At 47.0% G+C, this 18,233-nt stretch overlaps 1 protein-coding gene across 4 annotated transcripts in view; it reads right to left on the bottom strand.

The window, feature by feature from the left end:
- EYA3 (EYA transcriptional coactivator and phosphatase 3) overlaps positions 1-9,841 on the bottom strand; it is a 132,891-nt gene extending 123,050 nt beyond the window's left edge. For 2 of the 4 annotated variants that reach the window (XM_054011620.1, XM_054011622.1), the window contains exon 1: positions 9,709-9,841. The gene's annotated coding sequence lies outside the window, so the exon portion shown is untranslated. Of the gene's footprint in view, positions 1-4,319; positions 4,397-9,708 lie in introns of those variants that run through there. The other 2 variants (XM_054011623.1, XM_054011621.1) reach the window with 2 other exon arrangements.
- Positions 9,842-18,233: the final 8,392 nt, after the last annotated feature.

The following is an 18,233-nucleotide window of genomic DNA, read 5'->3' as shown; positions in this document are numbered from 1 at the left end:
CCTGCATCATGAACCCCTCATTCTCAGCCCCACAGCCCTCACCCTTGCACCCCCTCCTATCCCCAAACTCCCTCCCAAACCCCCTCCTCCTTCCCACACACCCCCTCCTGCCCTCAAACTCCCTCCCAAAGCCTGCACCCCCTCCCTTTGCACCACCTCCCACCCCCAAACTCCATCCCAGAGTCTGCACCCCTCACCCCCTCCTGCACACCCACCCCCTGCCCCAGCCCAGAGCCTGCACCCAGCACCCAAACTCTATCCCAGAGCCTGCACCACTCCTGCACCCTAATCCCCAGCCCAGGACCTGCACCCCAGACCTCCTCCCCCCACCCAACCCCCCTCCCAGAGCCTTAGGCAGATGGGGGGGGGGCGGGTTCTGGGCACCACCAAAATTTCTACAACCCTACCACCCATGCGAGTGGCTAAGGGTCGGGGCAGTCAGGGGACAGGTAGGATCCTAGGGGGGCAGTTAGGGTGGGGCGTTCTCAGCAGGGGGCAGTGAGGGGACAAGAAGCAGGGGGGGTTGGAGGTTCTGAGGGGGGCAGTCAGGGGGCGGGAAGTGGGAGGGAGTGGATGGGGGCGGGGCTAGGAAATATGGTAACCCTAAGAGAGAATTCACAGCAAGAGAAAGATGGAAGGAAAGTGAAAAAAGGCTCTCCTAAACCTACTAGTCATAGGACCCACCAGCAAGTGCAATAGGTAATGCTCTGGTAAGAAGACCGGTCCTTACTTGCAGCTGCTCAGATTCTTATCAGAGTGCTGTTCCTGAACATTGCTTGGAAGGTCACGTTTATACATAGGTCTCTAGCTAGCTGGCTTCTGATAATGTCACTTTTCAAACTTGAATAACGAAGATTTTTAGAAGACCTAATCACTGGACTGGTGTAGTACATGGCATGTACCAGCCTGCCAAGTCTCAGTTTTAATTAAAATTCAATTTGTTTTTTAGTTGAAAGTAGAAAGAGGAGCACTGAGCTTTAATAACAACAACAAAAAAATACTGTTTCTGTCAACTAAAAAGACATCTAAGGTGACTTAGGCCTGTTCTACACTACAAAGTTTTACTGGTAAAACATGCTTTATTTTGGCACATCCTTGTGAGCATCCATACTCAATTTTGAATCCTACTGGTAAAACTCTGACTTTCTGATCAAATTACGCCACCTCCCCAAATGACAGAAGCCACCTACCAGCCCTGTTCCACCAATAAAATGCCTGTGTCGACACTGCATTCGTAAAAACAGTCTTCCAGCACATTCTCACAAGTGCCCCTGTCCCCACAATAGTGACTGCTCTGGCCACAGTTCTGTTCTTTGCTGCCGACTGACTGGAAGCCTTTGAAAATCCCAGAGTGTTTTTGAAATGCTTCTCTTCCTGATAGCCCACCTGGCTCCATCTGAAGCTGCAGGAAAGCCATGTGCTGCTGCCTGATCCAGGAAAGAAGTCTTGGTTTCTGTCTGCCTGTGGTGAGAAAAGGCAGTGCAAGCCCAGCTGAGGAATACCCTCTGAAATAATTTGGACATGGCAGAGAAGATGTCGCAGTTGGGATACAAGAGGGATGAGCAGTGTGACAGACTGAAAATTTCCTGCAATATCCTGAATGAACTTTACTGAATTAAGTTAAACCTTACTGAAATTTGTTTTAAACATATTGGAAGTTCACTGTTAAAGATCAGCAGACACTCCTTTCCACCTCGTGACAACATTTCTCCCTTTGCTTCACAGATATTATTTAAAACACAACAAACAATAACAACAACAATAGGAATATTTGGCTCACAGAGATCCAGCCTAATCATGAGGCACCTCCAGCGTCCTTTCAATCTACTAAATGCACATTCAACAGTCATCATCCTGCACCTGCTCACGTGGTAGTTAGATCTTTCCTTGCTGCCATCCAGGTCCCTGCTGCACGGTCTCATGAGCCAGGGAAGCAAACAGTAAGCTGGGTACCACTGAGAATCACAGTTGGTACTGCAACCCCACCAATGTTAATACATCAGTCAGGGGAAAGTGTCCCTGCTTGCAGCTTTTCAAGAAGTCCTATACTTCTAAAGATGTGAGCACAATGCACCTTCCCTGACTACCCAATGTTCACATCAGTGAAACATCCCTGGTGATCCACCGATGCTTGCATAACCATGGAGAAGTACCCCTTCTATTTATAGTCTCAAAAACAAGGGGGGGGAGGGAGGATTATCAGAATGGGGATGTGTGTCCTATCATCTCACCACAGTTTGGGAAACCCACTGCATAGTATCTCTATTATAATATTTCTCTATTATTTCCTACACATTGCCCAGATTGAGTCACAGTCCTTGGCAGCAGGACGTGCTGAATGGCTTTGCACATTTAGATGATGACAGCCCTACTGTAGATTTTTCGACACCAAACTGATTGTCCATAGATCAACAGCAATCAGGGATGGCAAGATTCCAGGGTGCGATCGTCACCCACTTTTCCACTGTCAAAAGCAGCTCTCATTTTGGTATCTCTGCACTGGAGGACTGGAGAAAGCTCAGTGCACAACTTCAGGAATGTGGCCTTCCACATGTGAAAAATTTGCATCCACGGCTGATCATCCCAAATTTGCATCACGATCTGATTCCACCACTTGGTGCTCAACTCACAGACCCAGAAATACCACTCCACTGCATGTACCAGGTCAGAGAATGCCTGCAGCAGCTAGCAGTTGTCAGTCACTATCTGCATCATCCACTCCCTCCTTGGTATTCCCGTTTTCACTGCTGCATGGCTGGCGCTGTGGTAGCTGTTGAAGTTCCATAAACACAGAAGAATTTGGTGCCCAGTCTCTAAAACAGACATGAGAACTCCATTGATCTGTTCAGCAGCCATGCTTCTGCCAGTGAGATGGCAAAAAGATTGAAAAGTAGCATGAAGAAGAACACATGGATGTAAGAGAGGAACTTTAGGAATTTTATAAATGGCACAAAAAGAGAAGATTACGGTATCAAACGGAATTGTGGGCGTTTAACGCCAAGTTCCCACAATTCCCTGAGAGGAGTGCTGGTATCCCCCAATGCACTCCAAAAACCTCCCACAAGAAAACACACTGGACAGTGGCACAGGAACACTGGGCTGCCTACCCACAGTGCCCCATACCATCTTCTGATGATACAACCACTTTCAGTGAGGACATGTGGCACTGGCAAAGGCAGTCATGCCCGCATGTGCTCTAGAAATACTGCAATGCAGAGAGCTGTATGTGGACAAAAATGCTACTGATAAAGCTTTCTAGCGTAAACATGGACTCAGATTATAGCTGGAGAAGATATTTGTGATGGGATGTAATCCCCACACTGGCCCTGCAAAAGCTGAATTAGACCCAGTGGCCCAAATCAGCCAATTAAGCTGCAAACTGGGGACCTTTAGGCTGTGTGGAGGGAGCTAATTAGAAGGAAGCTCACCTGTGAGGGGACAGGAGGGGATTCTATAAAGCCAGGAGGCCCGCAACCATGTAAGGATCAGCAGGGAGGAATCCTGCAGTCCCTCTGCCTGAAGTAGGGGAGAAGCAGCATGGTAGGAAGGAGTCCAGGGGTAAGAACAGTAAGGTTGGGGTAGATGCAGACCTTAACTGTTTACTAAGGGCCCCGGGTTGGCCCTCAGAGTAGAGGGTGGGCCTGGGTTTCCCTGCCAACCGGTATTACTAAGGGTAGTGGATACAAAGCCTGTTGGCATCACTGCGGGAGCGACAGTCAGGGCGGCAGGCGTGAGGGCTGCCTGATGCTCCTTCTGGAGAGAACCTTTAACGACCAACGTGGAAGGGGAAATTGCCGAGGGACCTGGACAGACGGTGGAATCCCGAAGAGGAAGCTGCAGCTCCCGCAGTGAAAAAGAGGGCACAGAGTGAGAAAGAGACAATGACAAAGTGCAACCTCAGGAAGGGGCGTCGGCCTCAGAGCTAATACCCAGAACCACGAGGAGGAGGCACCCATCGAGCACTGTAGACGACCCCATCACAATTGGTGGTGAATATGGGCATGATAGTCATCCCTGACAAAAGGGATCAGTGACAGACTGTGCATGATGAGCACCCCAAGGTGAGGTGTTAGAGACTGTAAGGGAGTCGAACGTTGACAAAGGGGCCATAACAAAGAAAGAACCCCTAAGGGAAAGAGAGATGGAGATTCCTACAGTACAGACTTCTTTTGCCAAGGGAAGTTATCCCATACCAGAGTTGATGCCGGAGGTGCCACCCTAACAGAAGGGAGATCATAAGCAACAGGGATGGGTCCATGCTATATGGGGACAGATACTGGAAAATCATCAGAGACTGTGGGAGACCCAAGTATACTTACAGGACTATTTGGTGAGAGTAGCTGATCAAGACCAGCAGCTGTATAAAATCCTACAAGAGGGAAGTTGGAGAGGTTGTAAGGGCCAGGTGCTCCAGGACTAGGAGGCCAGAGGCCAATGCAGAAGGCATTATAGCTGTGAGTGCAGGAAACATCTGAAGAGAGGGTGCCCCTATTTAGATAGAGATAAAAACCCTGTGACAATCCTATACACCAAGTTTCTGCCTAATGCAGGTTAAATTAGCCAAGTTACAAACTTCACAATACCCAGCTTAATACTGTGAAGGATATGGGTGCAGCTAGCCCTGAACTGTGCCAAATACATCCAGATATCAAACAATAATTCTGAACACACTGATTAAGTCCTTTCCCACAGCACTGAACAATCAGGACAGTGTCCAGATTATTTATTTGATATTTTACTGCATTCCAAGTTCTCAATATGCTGTAAGTTTCTGTATTAAAAATGGATAGCCACATTGTAGGTGGTGTCAGGGTGCGAATGGAAAAGGGAAGTTTACATCAAGATAATGCAGTAGTCAAACTGGCCATCACCTCCTTGTGCATCTCCCTGCCTTTAGACCAGTGGTTCCCAAACTTTAACAACCTATGAACCCCTCGTGACATTGCAGTCTATATGATTTTATAAAAATATGCTAATGGGTGAATATAATGTAACTGGAATATGCTTCATGCAAAAGGTCTCTCGTAAGGTATCATTACAAAGCTTATTGTTTACTGAGTGTGGTCATCCTATTTGTATAAAGTATCATTTTTGTATCTGAACCTAGAAATATGAAATATAACTCTGAGGGCCTATTGCAATTATGCAAAGTGTGGGCCATTAATGGTGGTTTGGAATCTTAATGGCTCCCATCAACCAGGACAATTGACTAGATGGCTCTGTTTGCAAGCAAGCCTTCCTGTGAGTCTGGCTGGGAGGAATGAAGGCTTGGGGGTCTTACAGTGACATGTGATCATGTCACCTGAACTGGAATCCATCTTTAACCTGGTGCTTTTCCAGTGAGGGGGGGGGTGGAAACACAAAGGGACAAAGGATTCCCACCTTATGCAAAAGATATATAAATGGGTCGAACAGAACGAAAAGAGGAGCCATCATAAAGAATCCCCTAGCTACCACCTGAGCTGGAACTAGAGCTGTACCAGGGGAAAGAATTGTGCCCAGGCCTGGAAGGTGTCCAGTCTGAGGAAAAAGCTTACTGAAGCATCTCTAAGGGTGAGATTATCTGTATTCAGTTTGATTAGACATAGATTTGTGCATTTTATTTTATTTTGCTCGCTGACTTACTTTGTTCTGTCTGTTACTACTTGGAACCACTTAAATCCTACTTTCTGTATTTAATAAAATCACTTTTTACTTATTAATTAACTCAGAGTATGTATTAATACCTGGGGGAGCAAACAACTATGCATCTCTCTCTATCAGTGTTATAGAGGGCGAACAATTTATGAGTTTACCCTGTATAAGCTTTATACAGGGTAAAACAGATTTATTTGGGTTTAGACCCCACTGGGAGTTGGGCATCTGCATGTTAAAGCAGGAACACTTCTGTTAGCTGCTTTCAGGTAAACCTGCAGCTTTGGGGCAAATAATTCAAACCTTGGTCTTTGTTGCAGCAGACGGGCATGTCTGGCTCAGCAAGACAGGGTGCTGGGGTCCCGAGCTGGCAGGGAAAGCAGGGGTAGAAGTAGTCTTGGCACATCGGGTGGCAGCTCCCAAGGGGGGTTCTGTGATCCAACCCAACACACCCCTTTCACTAAAATGTCAAGTCTCGCAATCCCCCTCCTAAAAATGAGTATTTCCAGGGATTTTCTCCTTTACCTGAGTATAAATTATAAAAGCAGTGATCTTGGGAATATAAAATTTGTTTTTATAACATGCTTATTACACACCATTATTAATCATTATAGTATTTTTATTACATTATGAAAATGGCAACACTCGTCCAAGATCTCACTTTCGTAGCTTGTGTCACTTTGAATAAGCCTTTTATAAGACAAGGCTCCTGTGTTTCATCAAGGAGTATCAGATGTGAAACAGCATAAAGGTATTTAAGAAGCCAACTCAAAGAGTTCCTCCTACACAAGCATTCAGGTCTTCAGGCAAACAACGCACATTACAACAAAGCTTAAACTTGTTCATAATAATTTTAAAAACAATATTAGCTGCCTATTTCATTTTAAAAACAGCAAAAAATATCCACCTCCCTTTCCATTTCTTATAAGGAGTCTTGAAGTTTAAATCTCCTCAGTGTGACAGATCTGCTTAGCTCCTGGAAGTCCAGGGGCTCCGGGCTGCTGGCCCTGTGCTGCCCGGGATCCCTAGGGACGGACAGCTCTGTCCACTGTTAGGGAATTTCCCCCCCAACCCAAGAACCCCCTGTAACATTTCGCAAACCCCAGTTTGCGAACCACTGCTCTAGACTCTCCAAACCCTCAAAATGCTACTGTTAAAAAAGAGAGAGGGAAAAAAGGGTACCTTGCCTGATGCTCTGATCACATCTAGTATATCTAGCTTTGGCTTCCCCACACCTTTATCTCTTTTAAATTTGAGCTCCTGACCTGACCTTTACCTTCAAAGCCCTTCACAATTCAGCACTTCCCACTGAACTGATTTTACCTCTCAAAGCACACAATGAGCCACCTCCCTAGCTGCATTTCCCAGTGTCACCTCGTGGCCTTTTTCCTTGCTGCTGTTCACACCCAGCTCACCATGCCTCGTCTTCTTTCTCAAGACTCTCCTTAAAACAAATCCCTTCTGTGAGATATATAAAACCTTACTCTTGCTCTTATAGTGGAAGTATCCAAGTTACAAACCCACAAGGTACATGAATGTATTACTAGCCAAAGTAGATATTGCTGTAATCTTTGTCCTCTTTTTCCCCCCACCTCCTTATTGATCACTATAATGCATCATCACATTATGTAGTAACCTGGGTCGTGATACTGCAAGCTGATATCTAGTGATAGATCTTTATGCTCATTTAGAGCCCCACTGACCTCATCCACATGGACACAGAAGTCTGTACGGATTAGCTAGTGGGATCAGGGCTTCAGACTGTTAGTCCTTGGGCAGGAACATTGTCATTTGTCTCAGACGTGCACTGCCCACAGTGGTACTAAATAAAAATTAGCAGTCTCTGCCAGTAATTGTAGAGTTTATGGGCTTAGGAAACGAGAGTTCCCTTAAGCAGTCTCTCCCCATCATAAAGATCTGTTATAGCAAAGCTTGACACTATTTCAAACCACCTCATGTATCTCTGACTTCCTAATATTGTAACCTTACACCCTGATTTGGCATATTAAAGAGGCAGTCATCTTAAGTATCATTTTTACAAGTTTACAAAGATTAAAACTGAAAATGTTAAAAATCTAATTAGCTTTACACCTTTAATGTCATTTACTTTTTCCATTTCTCGCAGGGAGGACAATGAAAGTAGTTTTTAGTCAATTTCACATTCAAATTCTCCTGCACTAGCCTAGCACTGCAAAGCATGAAAAAAAAAAAATCTACTGGTATCAGGTTGAATTTTTCCAAATATTAATTCAGGGGCAATTTTGACTTGCCAATATACCGTTGACATCAATGTACTGCATACATTTCTAGCACACCTCAATACCCAAGGAGAACAATATTTTGGAACCACTTTATCTTAATGATTAGATCTGTCCATCAAACAAAAACATTCCAATCTGCTTTACCCAGCCTTCCTGTGTGTCTTTGGATCCTGACCAAGATCAAGCTCACCATAAATCCAGGACAGTCATCAGCTGTTTGTGGGGCCCACTATTTACACCAATAAGCTCAGCCTGCGGCACATGAAACTAAGAAACAGTAAGCTAGCTTATCATGGAGATTCTTCCACAAATCCTATTACCACACACTGCAAAATACGGATACTTTTTTATATACAGCCCAATTCAAAAGTTACCCTACAACTAGACATTAAAGGTTAAAAATGTTTACAGATGGTAAATGAATCAGGACTGAGAATTATGGTCAGCCAATATCTAGGACTTGCTACAGTCAGTACCACAAAATGCAAAGCACACAATTCTAGGCTGATGGGCCAGTGACCATTTCAAAGTCCAATTTCACATAAAGTTTAAACCATCTAAGCCATAAATGAGTGCTCACTCCTAAAATCTTAAGTGATAAGAAGCATTAAGGTCTAATTAAAAATTTGTGAAATATACTGTACGCAATCAAAATCACATCACAAAAGGGCACAACGGTATTCACAATGACATGATTTTAAGGAAAGGAAAGGCCACGGCTACATAATGTCAGCAGAACAGCAAACTTTTCCCAGATAGTGAAAATTAGGATTCCTGTACAGCTACAGACAGAAGTCACCATAAGAGAAAAGTGAATTAAAACTCCTCTAATTCTACAACATTCTTTCTGAGATGGCGTGACCAATACAGCACACAGTGTCCAGCTAAGGGTGTAACACTGATTTATATAATGGTATTACATTTTGTCTTTAATTCTCCATCCCATTTTTATGCGCCCTAACATCTTGTTTCTTTTTACTATCAAAGGGGTAGCCGTGTTAGTCTGGCTCTGTAAAAGCAGCAAAGAGTCCTGTGGCACCTTATAGACTAACAGACGTATAGGAGCATGTGCTTTCGTGGGTGAATACCCACTTCTTCGGATGCATCCTCCTATACGTCTGTTAGTCTATAAGGTGCCACAGGACTCTTTGCTGCTTTCTTTTTACTGTAGCTGCATATAGAGAAGAGGTTTTCATTTAATTGTCCACATGCACATGCTTTCTTAACAATCTGGAACTCTGTATTTAGAATCCAGACAATACATCACAATATGGTTAATGCTCTATAGGCTTTCATGCTGCACAAACAGAGCTAGCCACAGGTACAGAAAGTAAGTCCATGTTTAGAGGCTATTGGAGTTGGATGGAAGGACTCAGCAGGGAAATTGGTACATTTATAGGCACTGACCGTTTCACTGAGGCTGTACACGAAAGAAACCTTCACATTAATTTGTACGGCTCGCTCAGGGGCTATCCCCCCTCCCCCAGCCAGCCCTTAGTCACTACAGTGACCACAAGCCCACTGTCTCCTAAGCTCAGCTGCCATACACTCCCACCCAGCCGCGGCCCCACAGGAGATCCATCTCCGGGCGCTCCGGCCCCGACCCACAGCGGAGGCCTGGCGGGGTGAAGTAGCAGCAGCGCCGTGGGGACCGCTCAGTTCCCGCCTGCAGGTCCCGGGCAGGGGCTAGGCATGTCCACGCGGAAGGGGGGCAGGACACGCGTGAGTATCTCTCGTCGGGGGGGCTGCTATGCTGGGGGTCCCTGGGTCTCGCGAGATGGAGCCTGCAGAGGCCAGCGGAGCAGCCTCTTACCGTGAGGCGGCAGCTCCGGAGCCGACCCCGGCAGTGCGTCCCGTGGGGGACATGGCAGCGGCCGTGGCGGTCGGTACAAGGAACACTCAGCTCGGAGCCCAGCCAGGGCAGCGTAACCCGGAAGCAGAACCCCGCTCAACCGGAAGTGACGCTAGGGTGGGGTTGGGAGCGGCCCGGCTCGGCTTGGTTTGGTTCTTTCTTCGGTCTCAGCTCGAGCGGGGAGCTGGGCCGGGTCAGGCCGGATCAGCCTGTGGAGCCGGGGCGAGCTGTGGGGAGCGCGGGGCACCTGGGTTAGTGCCATAAACCAGGCGAAAGCGGCACCTCGGCCTGAGGCCCGCCCGCCTCCCCTTTGTCGGTGCCCCTCCAGGTACCAGTCCGGCCCACGAGGTGTCACCCAGGAGCTGCTCAGTGCCGGCTCGTCAGCCTGCCTAGGACCGGGCGTCTGGCGCAATAGAAATTGTATGGCGGGCCATGAACGCTCACAGAATTGGGGTCTGAGTGCTGGAGCTGGTGAGGGCTCGGTTTGGAGTGCAGGCTCTGGGGTGGGGCCAGAAATGAGGGAGGGGGCTCTGGGCGGGGGTGAGGGCACTGGCTGGGGATGAGGTGTTTGGGGTATAGGAGGGGGCTCTGGGCTGGGACAGATGGGTTTGGAGGGCGGAAGGGGGATCAGGACTGGGGCAGTGTGTTGGGGTTACCACAAGTGGCTCCCGGAAGCAGCAGCATGTTCCTTCTCCAACTCCTACACAGAGGTGTGGCCAGGCAGCTCTGCACACTACCTCTTCCGCAGGCACGGTCCCTGCAACTCCCATTGGCCATGGTTCCCGGCCAATGGGAGCTTCGGGGCAGTGCTTGAGGTGGGAGCAGCGTGCAGAGTGGAGTCCCCTGGCTGTCCCTACGTATAGGAGCCGGAGGGCCATGTCGCTGCTTCTGGCTCCCAACCCTGCTCCCCCGCTGGAATGCCAGAGCGGGGCAAACCCCAGACCCCGCTCCCCAGCAGGAAATCACAGGCAGGAGTAAAATGGCTGGCAGCCCAAATCCAGCCCACAGGCCGTAGTTTGCCCACCCCCTGCTCTGCCATGTCATGACATGCAGTGAAACAGTCGGGATGTGTGGAGGAGGCGTGCTGTCTATTGCCGAGGTGGCGAGCGCCACTCCTGCCTGATGCTGAGGTTTGCTTACTGTACTGGTAGCTGAGCACCCAAGCTAGGCATGACACAGGAACAAGTGAAGGTGCCCATGGGAGCTTACAAGGTGAGACCCTGATCATGCAGTGGGGTCGCCAGGGCTGGTGTTAGACTTTCTGGGGTCAGCAGTCAAAGCCCAAGACCAAGCCTCACCGTCTGGAGCTGAAGACTGTGCCCCATTGCACTGGGCCAAAGCTGAAGCCTGAGTCTCACTGGCTGGGTCCAAAACCTGAGGACTACATCCCTTAGTGGCAGGGCTCAGGTCACAGGCCCCCTGCCTGGGGCTGAAAGCCCTTTGGCTTTGGTTCCCCCGCCCAGAGCAGTGAAGCTCAGGCTTTTATTGGACCAGCTTCTGTTAGTGGATGGGACAAGCCTTCAAACTACATAGAGCTACACCCACCTGAGGAAGAGCTCTGTGTAGCTTGAAAGATTCTCCAACCAACAGAAGTTGGTCCAATAACACTGGTCTACAATTTTTGAGAAGTCGTCTGCTTCAGAGATAAAATGTGCTATTTATTATGTATTTTGATGTGCTGAATTCAAATATGACAATTAAAACAACTGGCTACGGTTTCTAAGATATTTAAGTTTACACATTTTATGTCTATGTATATTGTCAGGTTTCAGAGTAGCAGCCGAGTTCGTCTGTATCCGCAAAAAGAAGAACAGGAGTACTTGTGGCACCTTAGAGACTAACAAATTTATTAGAGCATAAGCTTTCGTGGGCTACAGCCCACTTCTTCGGATGCATACACGGGAGTATATATGCATCCGAAGAAGTGGGCTGTAGTCCACGAAAGCTTATGCTCTAATAAATTTGTTAGTCTCTAAAGTGCCTCAAGTACTCCTGTTCTTTTTATGTATATTGTGTAGATAGAGTTTTAATCATAAATTGTAAACCTAGGTCTTTTCATGTGTTTATGGTTGTTTTACATGATAATATTTCACCTGTCCTGTTTATGTAACACTTTAAAAATCAGCAAAAGAAAAGCAAAAATACATAAAATTTATTATGAAACAAAAGGCAAAAAACTATTATGTACATAGTTTAGTCCTATTCAGTGTCTACTTGACGTTTCTTGGCTCGTCTCTTGTATTCATTAAATGGAGCATCTCTTGTCACTGTCCAGCAATAGTCTGCAAGCATTGATGGGCTCTATATTGCCCTGATAGCGTTTCTCCATTGTTGCAATGTCCTGGTGAAATCGCTTGCCGTGCTCGTCGCTCACTGCTCCGCAGTTCGGTGGAAAAAAATCTAGATGAGAGTGCAAAAAATTATCTTTAGTGACATGTTGCAACCAAGGCTTTTGTATGCCTTGAGGAGGTATTCCACCAACAATCTCTAGTTGTCTGCCTTGTTGTTTCTGATAAAATTTATTGCCACTAACAGGAAGGCTTTCCATGCTGTCTTTTCCTTGCCATGCAGTGCATGATCAAATGCATCATCTCGAAGAAGAAGCTCACGAACCTGAGGACCAACAAAGACCCCTTCCTTTATCTTAGTTTCACTTAACCTTTGAAATTTTCCACAGAGGTACTTGAAAGCTGCTTGTGTTTTGTCAATGGCCTTGACAAAGTTCTTCATTAGACCCAGCTTGATGTGTAAGGGTGGTAACAAAATCTTCCTTGATTCAACAAGTGGTGGATGCTGAACACTTTTCCTCCCAGGCTCCAATCATAGAATCATAGAATATCAGAGTTGGAAGGGACCTCAAGAGGTCATCTAGTCCAACCCCCTGCTCAAAGCAGGACCAATTCCCAGCTAAATCATCCCAGCCAGGGCTTTGTCAAGCCGGGCCTTAAAAACCTCCAAGGAAGGAGACTCCACCACCTCCCTAGGTAACGCATTCCAGTGTTTCACCACCCTCCTAGTGAAATAGTTTTTCCTGATATCCAACCTGGACCTCCCCCACTGCAACTTGAGACCATTGCTCCTTGTTCTGTCATCTGCCACCACTGAGAACAGCCGAGCTCCATCCTCTTTGGAACCCCCCTTCAGGTAGTTGAAGGCTGCTATCAAATCCCCCCTCATTCTTCTCTTCTGGAGACTAAACAATCCCAGTTCTCTCAGCCTCTCCTCATAAGTCATGTGCTCCAGACCCCTAATCATTTTTGTTGCCCTCCGCTGGACTCTTTCCAATTTTTCCACATCCTTCTTGTAGTGTGGGGACCAAAACTGGACACAGTATTCCAGATGAGGCCTCACCAATGTCGAATAAAGGGGAACGATCACGTTCCTCGATCTGCTGGCAATGCCCCTACTTATACAGCCCAAAATGCCGTTAGCCTTCTTGGCAACAAGAGCACACTGTTGACTCATATCCAGCTTCTCGTCCACTGTGACCCCTAGGTCCTTTTCAGCAGAACTGCTACCTAGCCATTCGGTCCCTAGTCTGTAGCAGTGCATGGGATTCTTCCGTCCTAAGTGCAGGACTCTGCACTTGTCCCTGTTGAACCTCATCAGGTTTTTTTCTGCCCAATCCTCTAATTTGTCTAGGTCCCTCTGTATCCGATCCCTACCCTCCAGTGTATCCACCACGCCTCCTAGTTTAGTGTCATCTGCAAACTTGCTGAGAGTGCAGTCCACACCATCCTCCAGATCATTAATAAAGATATTAAACAAAACCGGCCCCAGGACCGACCCTTGGGGCACTCCACTTGAAACCGGCTGCCAACTAGACATGGAGCCATTGATCACTACCCGTTGAGCCCGACGATCCAGCCAGCTTTCTATCCACCTTACAGTCCATTCATCCAGCCCATACTTCTTTAACTTGGTGGCAAGAATACTGTGGGAGACAGTATCAAAAGCTTTGCTAAAGTCAAGAAATAACACATCCACTGCTTTCCCCTCATCCACAGAACCAGTTATCTCGTCATAGAAGGCAATTAGGTTAGTCAGGCACGACTTCCCCTTCGTGAATCCATGCTGACTGTTCCTGATCACTTTCCTCTCCTCTAAATGTTTCATAATTGATTCCTTGAGGACCTGCTCCATGATTTTTCCAGGGACTGAGGTGAGGCTGACTGGCCTGTAGTTCCCCGGATCCTCCTTCTTCCCTTTTTTAAAGATGGGCACTACATTAGCCTTTTTCCAGTCATCTGGGACCTCCCCCGATCGCCATGAGTTTTCAAAAATAATGGCTAATGGCTCTGCAATCTCACCCGCCAACTCCTTTAGCACCCTCGGATGCAGCGCATCCGGCCCCATGGACTTGTGCACGTCCAGTTTTTCTAAATAGTCCCGAACCACTTCTTTCTCCACAGAGGGTTGGCCACCTTCTCCCCATGCTGTACTGCCCAGTGCAGCAATCTGGGAGCTGACCTTGTGCGTGAAGACAGAGGCAAAAAAATCATTGAGTACATTAGCTTTTTCCACATCCTCGGTCACTAGGTTGCCTCCCTCATTCAGTAAGGGGCCCACACTTTCCTTGATTTTCTTCTTGTTGCTAACATACCTGAAGAAACCCTTCTTCTTACTCTTAACATCTCTTGCTAACTGCAACTCCAAGTGTGATTTGGCCTTCCTGATTTCACTCCTGCACGTCTGAGCAATATTTTTATACTCCTCCCTGGTCATTTGTCCAATCTTCCACTCCTTATAAGCCTCTTTTTTGCGTTTAAGATCAGCAAGGATTTCACTGTTTAGCCAAGCTGGTCGCCTGCCATATTTACTATTCTTTCTACACATCGGGATGATTTGTTCCTGCAACCTCAATAAGGATTCTTTAAAATACAGCCAGCTCTCCTGGACCCCTTTGCCCTTCATGTTATTCTCCCAGGGGATCCTGCCCATCTGTTCCCTGAGGGAGTCAAAGTCTGCTTTTCTGAAGTCCAGGGTCCGTATTCTGCTGCTCTCCTTTCTTCCTTGTGTCAGGATCCTGAACTCGACCATCTCATGGTCACTGCCTCCCAGGTTCCCATCCACTTTTGCTTCCCCTACTAGTTCTTCCCTGTTTGTGAGCAGCAGGTCAAGAAAAGCTTTGCCCCTAGTTGGTTCCTCCAGCACTTGCACCAGGAAATTGTCCCCTACACTTTCCAAAAATTTCCTGGATTGCCTGTGCACCGCTGTATTGCTCTCCCAGCAGATATCAGGGTGATTAAAGTCTCCCATGAGAACCAGGGCCTGTGATCTAGCAACTTCTGCTAGTTGCCAGAAGAAAGCCTCGTCCACCTCGTCCCCCTGGTCTGGTGGTCTATAGCAGACTCCAACCACGACATCACCCTTGTTGCTCACACTTCTCAACTTTATCCAGAGACTCTCAGGTTTTTCTGCAGTATCATACCGGAGCTCTGAGCAGTCATACTCCTCTCTTACATACAATGCAACTCCCCCACCTTTTCTGCCCTGCCTGTCCTTCCTGAACAGTTTATATCCATCCATGACAGTACTCCAGTCATGTGAGTTATCCCACCAAGTCTCTGTTATTCCAATCACATCATAGTTCCCTGACTGTGCCAGGACTTCCAGTTCTCCCTGCTTGTTTCCCAGGCTTCTTGCATTTGTGTATAGGCACTTAAGATAACTCAACGATCGTCCCTCTTTCTCAGCATGAGACAGGAGTCCTCCCCTGTTGCACTCTCCTGCTTGTGCTTCCTCCCAGGATCCCATTTCCCCACTTACCTCAGGGCTTTGGTCTCCTTCCCCCGGTGAACCTAGTTTAAAGCCCTCCTCACTAGGTTAGCCAGCCTGCTGGCGAAGATGCTCTTCCCTCTCTTCGTTAGGTGGAGCCCGTCTCTGCCTAGCACTCCTTCTTCTTGGAACACCATCCCATGGTCGAAGAATCCAAAGCCTTCTCTCCGACACCACCTGCGTAGCCATTCGTTGACTTCCACGATTCGACGGTCTCTACCCCGGCCTTTTCCTTGCACAGGGAGGATGGACGAGAACACCACTTGCGCCTCAAACTCCTTTATCCTTCTTCCCAGAGCCACGTAGTCTGCAGTGATCCGCTCAAGGTCATTCTTGGCAGTATCATTGGTGCCCACGTGGAGAAGCAGGAAGGGGTAGCGATCCGAGGGCTTGATGAGTCTCGGCAGTCTCTCCGTCACATCGTGTATCCTAGCTCCTGGCAAGCAGCAGACCTCTCGGTTTTCCCGGTCAGGGCGGCAGATAGATGACTCAGTCCCCCTGAGGAGGGAGTCCCCGACCACCACCACCCTCCTCCTCCTCTTGGGAGTGGTGGTCGTGGAACCCCCATCCCTAGGACAGTGCATCTTTTGCCTTCCAATCGGTGGAGTCTCCTTCTGCTCCCTTCCCTCAGATGGGCCATCTAGTCCACTCTCCGCATTAGCACCTGTAGAGAGAACATGGAAACGATTCCTCACCTGTATCTCCATTGCTGGTGCATGGACGCTCCAATGACTGTCAGAGTGGCCAATCTTTCTTGATGTAGTGGGAATCTCTTGCACAACTATCCCATTCGCAGAGAAAACAGCAGTACTTTGTGTATCCAGTCTGCAGACCAAGCAAGAGAGCAACAAAGCTGCCACTGATGTTGGTCATAGTTTATGCACTTCAAAAGTTGTTTCATGTTGTCATAGGTTTCCTTCATATGGACTGCATGACCAACTGGAATTGATGGCAAAACATTGCCATTATGCAGTAAAACAGCTTTAAGACTCGTCTTCGATGAATCAATGAACAGTCTCCACTCATCTGGATCGTGAACGATGTTGAGGGCTACCATCACACCATCGAGGTTGTTGCAAGCTACAAGATCACCTTCCATGAAGAAGAATGGGACAAGATCCTTTTGACGGTCACGGAACATGGAAACCCTAACATCACCTGCCAGGAGATTCCACTGCTGTAGTCTGGAGCCCAACAGCTCTGCCTTACTCTTGGGTCGTTCCAAATCCCTGACCAGGTCATTCAGTTCACCTTGTGTTATGAGGTGTGGTTCAGAGGAGGAGGATGGGAGAAAATGTGGGTCCTGTGACATTGATGGTTCAGGACCAGAAGTTTCATCCTATTCCTCTGCCTCGTCTGACTCAAGTGAAAATGATTCTGGTGCATCAGGAACCGGCAGTCCTTCTCCGTGGGGTACTGGGGTATAGCTGATGGAATGTTTGGATAATGCACAGTCCACTTTTTCTTCTTTGACACACCTTTCCCAACTGGAGGCACCATGCAGAAGTAACAATTGCTGGCATGATTTGTTGGCTCTCTCCAAATCATTGGCACTGCAAAAGGCATAGATTTCCTTTTCCTGTTCAACCACTGGTGAAGATTTGTTGCACAAGTGTTGCAGCATATGTTTGGGGCCCACCTCTTGTCCTGATCTCCAATTTTGCAGCCAAAATAAAGGTGATAGGCTTTCTTAACCATAGTGGTTATACTGCGCTTTTGTGATGCAAAAGTCACTTCACCACAAACATAGCAGAAGTTACCTGCACTGTTCACACAAGTACGAGGCATCTCTGCTCACTTTGGCTAAACAGAAATGTGTCCCTTTGCAAAATCAAACACTGACAAATAAGCGAGCACGACACTGTATGATTTCTAGAGCTGATATAGGGCAATTTGTTCAGCAGAGTGATGTAAGCTTGGTTATGATTGCATCATCCATGACTTCTAGGAATAACATGATGCACTTCATATCATGTATGACGCAATGTCAGCTTCAGATTGCATCATTCATTGTTTTGCCTAAAAAGCAAGTACTGTCCAAACCCAATCATAGATTTATTCATAGGTCCAGTCAAAGATGTATTTTAGTCATTTCTGGTTTAAATTGAGATCCCTTCCCTTTATAACTCACTTATCCTCCGCCATTCCCAAGTCAAGGGTTGTATATACTGACCCAATAGCATATCTTGAAGACTAGAGCCCATCAACAATTTTAAGCATCATTTTCGTTCTCAGTGACCCAGAATTAGTAAATTTTGACTACATTTATTTCAGAAGCATTTTGGCTGTAGAGCAGTGTAAAAGATATTACCTCACACACTGTCTCTCTAATAAAAAAAAAAGGGTGGGGGCAGCAGAGGGAGAGAAAGGAAACTAGGTAGAACAATGGTTGCAGTAATAAGATCATACAGGTACGCTGATATTTTACTTAAAAAAAAAAAATTGTACTCAAGGCATAGTGAATGGTAGGAGGGATGTGAAGGAAGGGGAGAGAGGTTGGCGTATTAGTTAGGTTTGGAAGCTAATTACAGGTGAAATGAGCAGAATATAAGAAAGTTTAGAGGAGGAGGAGAAGGAGGAAATTAAATGAAGATGATAAATTTCCCATTTATTTTTCATATTGCTCCTGAATGCATTGGTATATTTTCAGCTTTTGATTATCATCCAAAAAAGTTCTGCATATGATTAAACTTTCTAAATAATTTTCT

Source organism: Malaclemys terrapin, chromosome 22 (assembly GCF_027887155.1).
Source record: "Malaclemys terrapin pileata isolate rMalTer1 chromosome 22, rMalTer1.hap1, whole genome shotgun sequence".
Taxonomy (NCBI): domain Eukaryota; kingdom Metazoa; phylum Chordata; order Testudines; family Emydidae; genus Malaclemys; species Malaclemys terrapin.
Note: the sequence above shows the minus strand (reverse complement) of the source record. Positions and strands in the feature narration are given on the sequence as shown.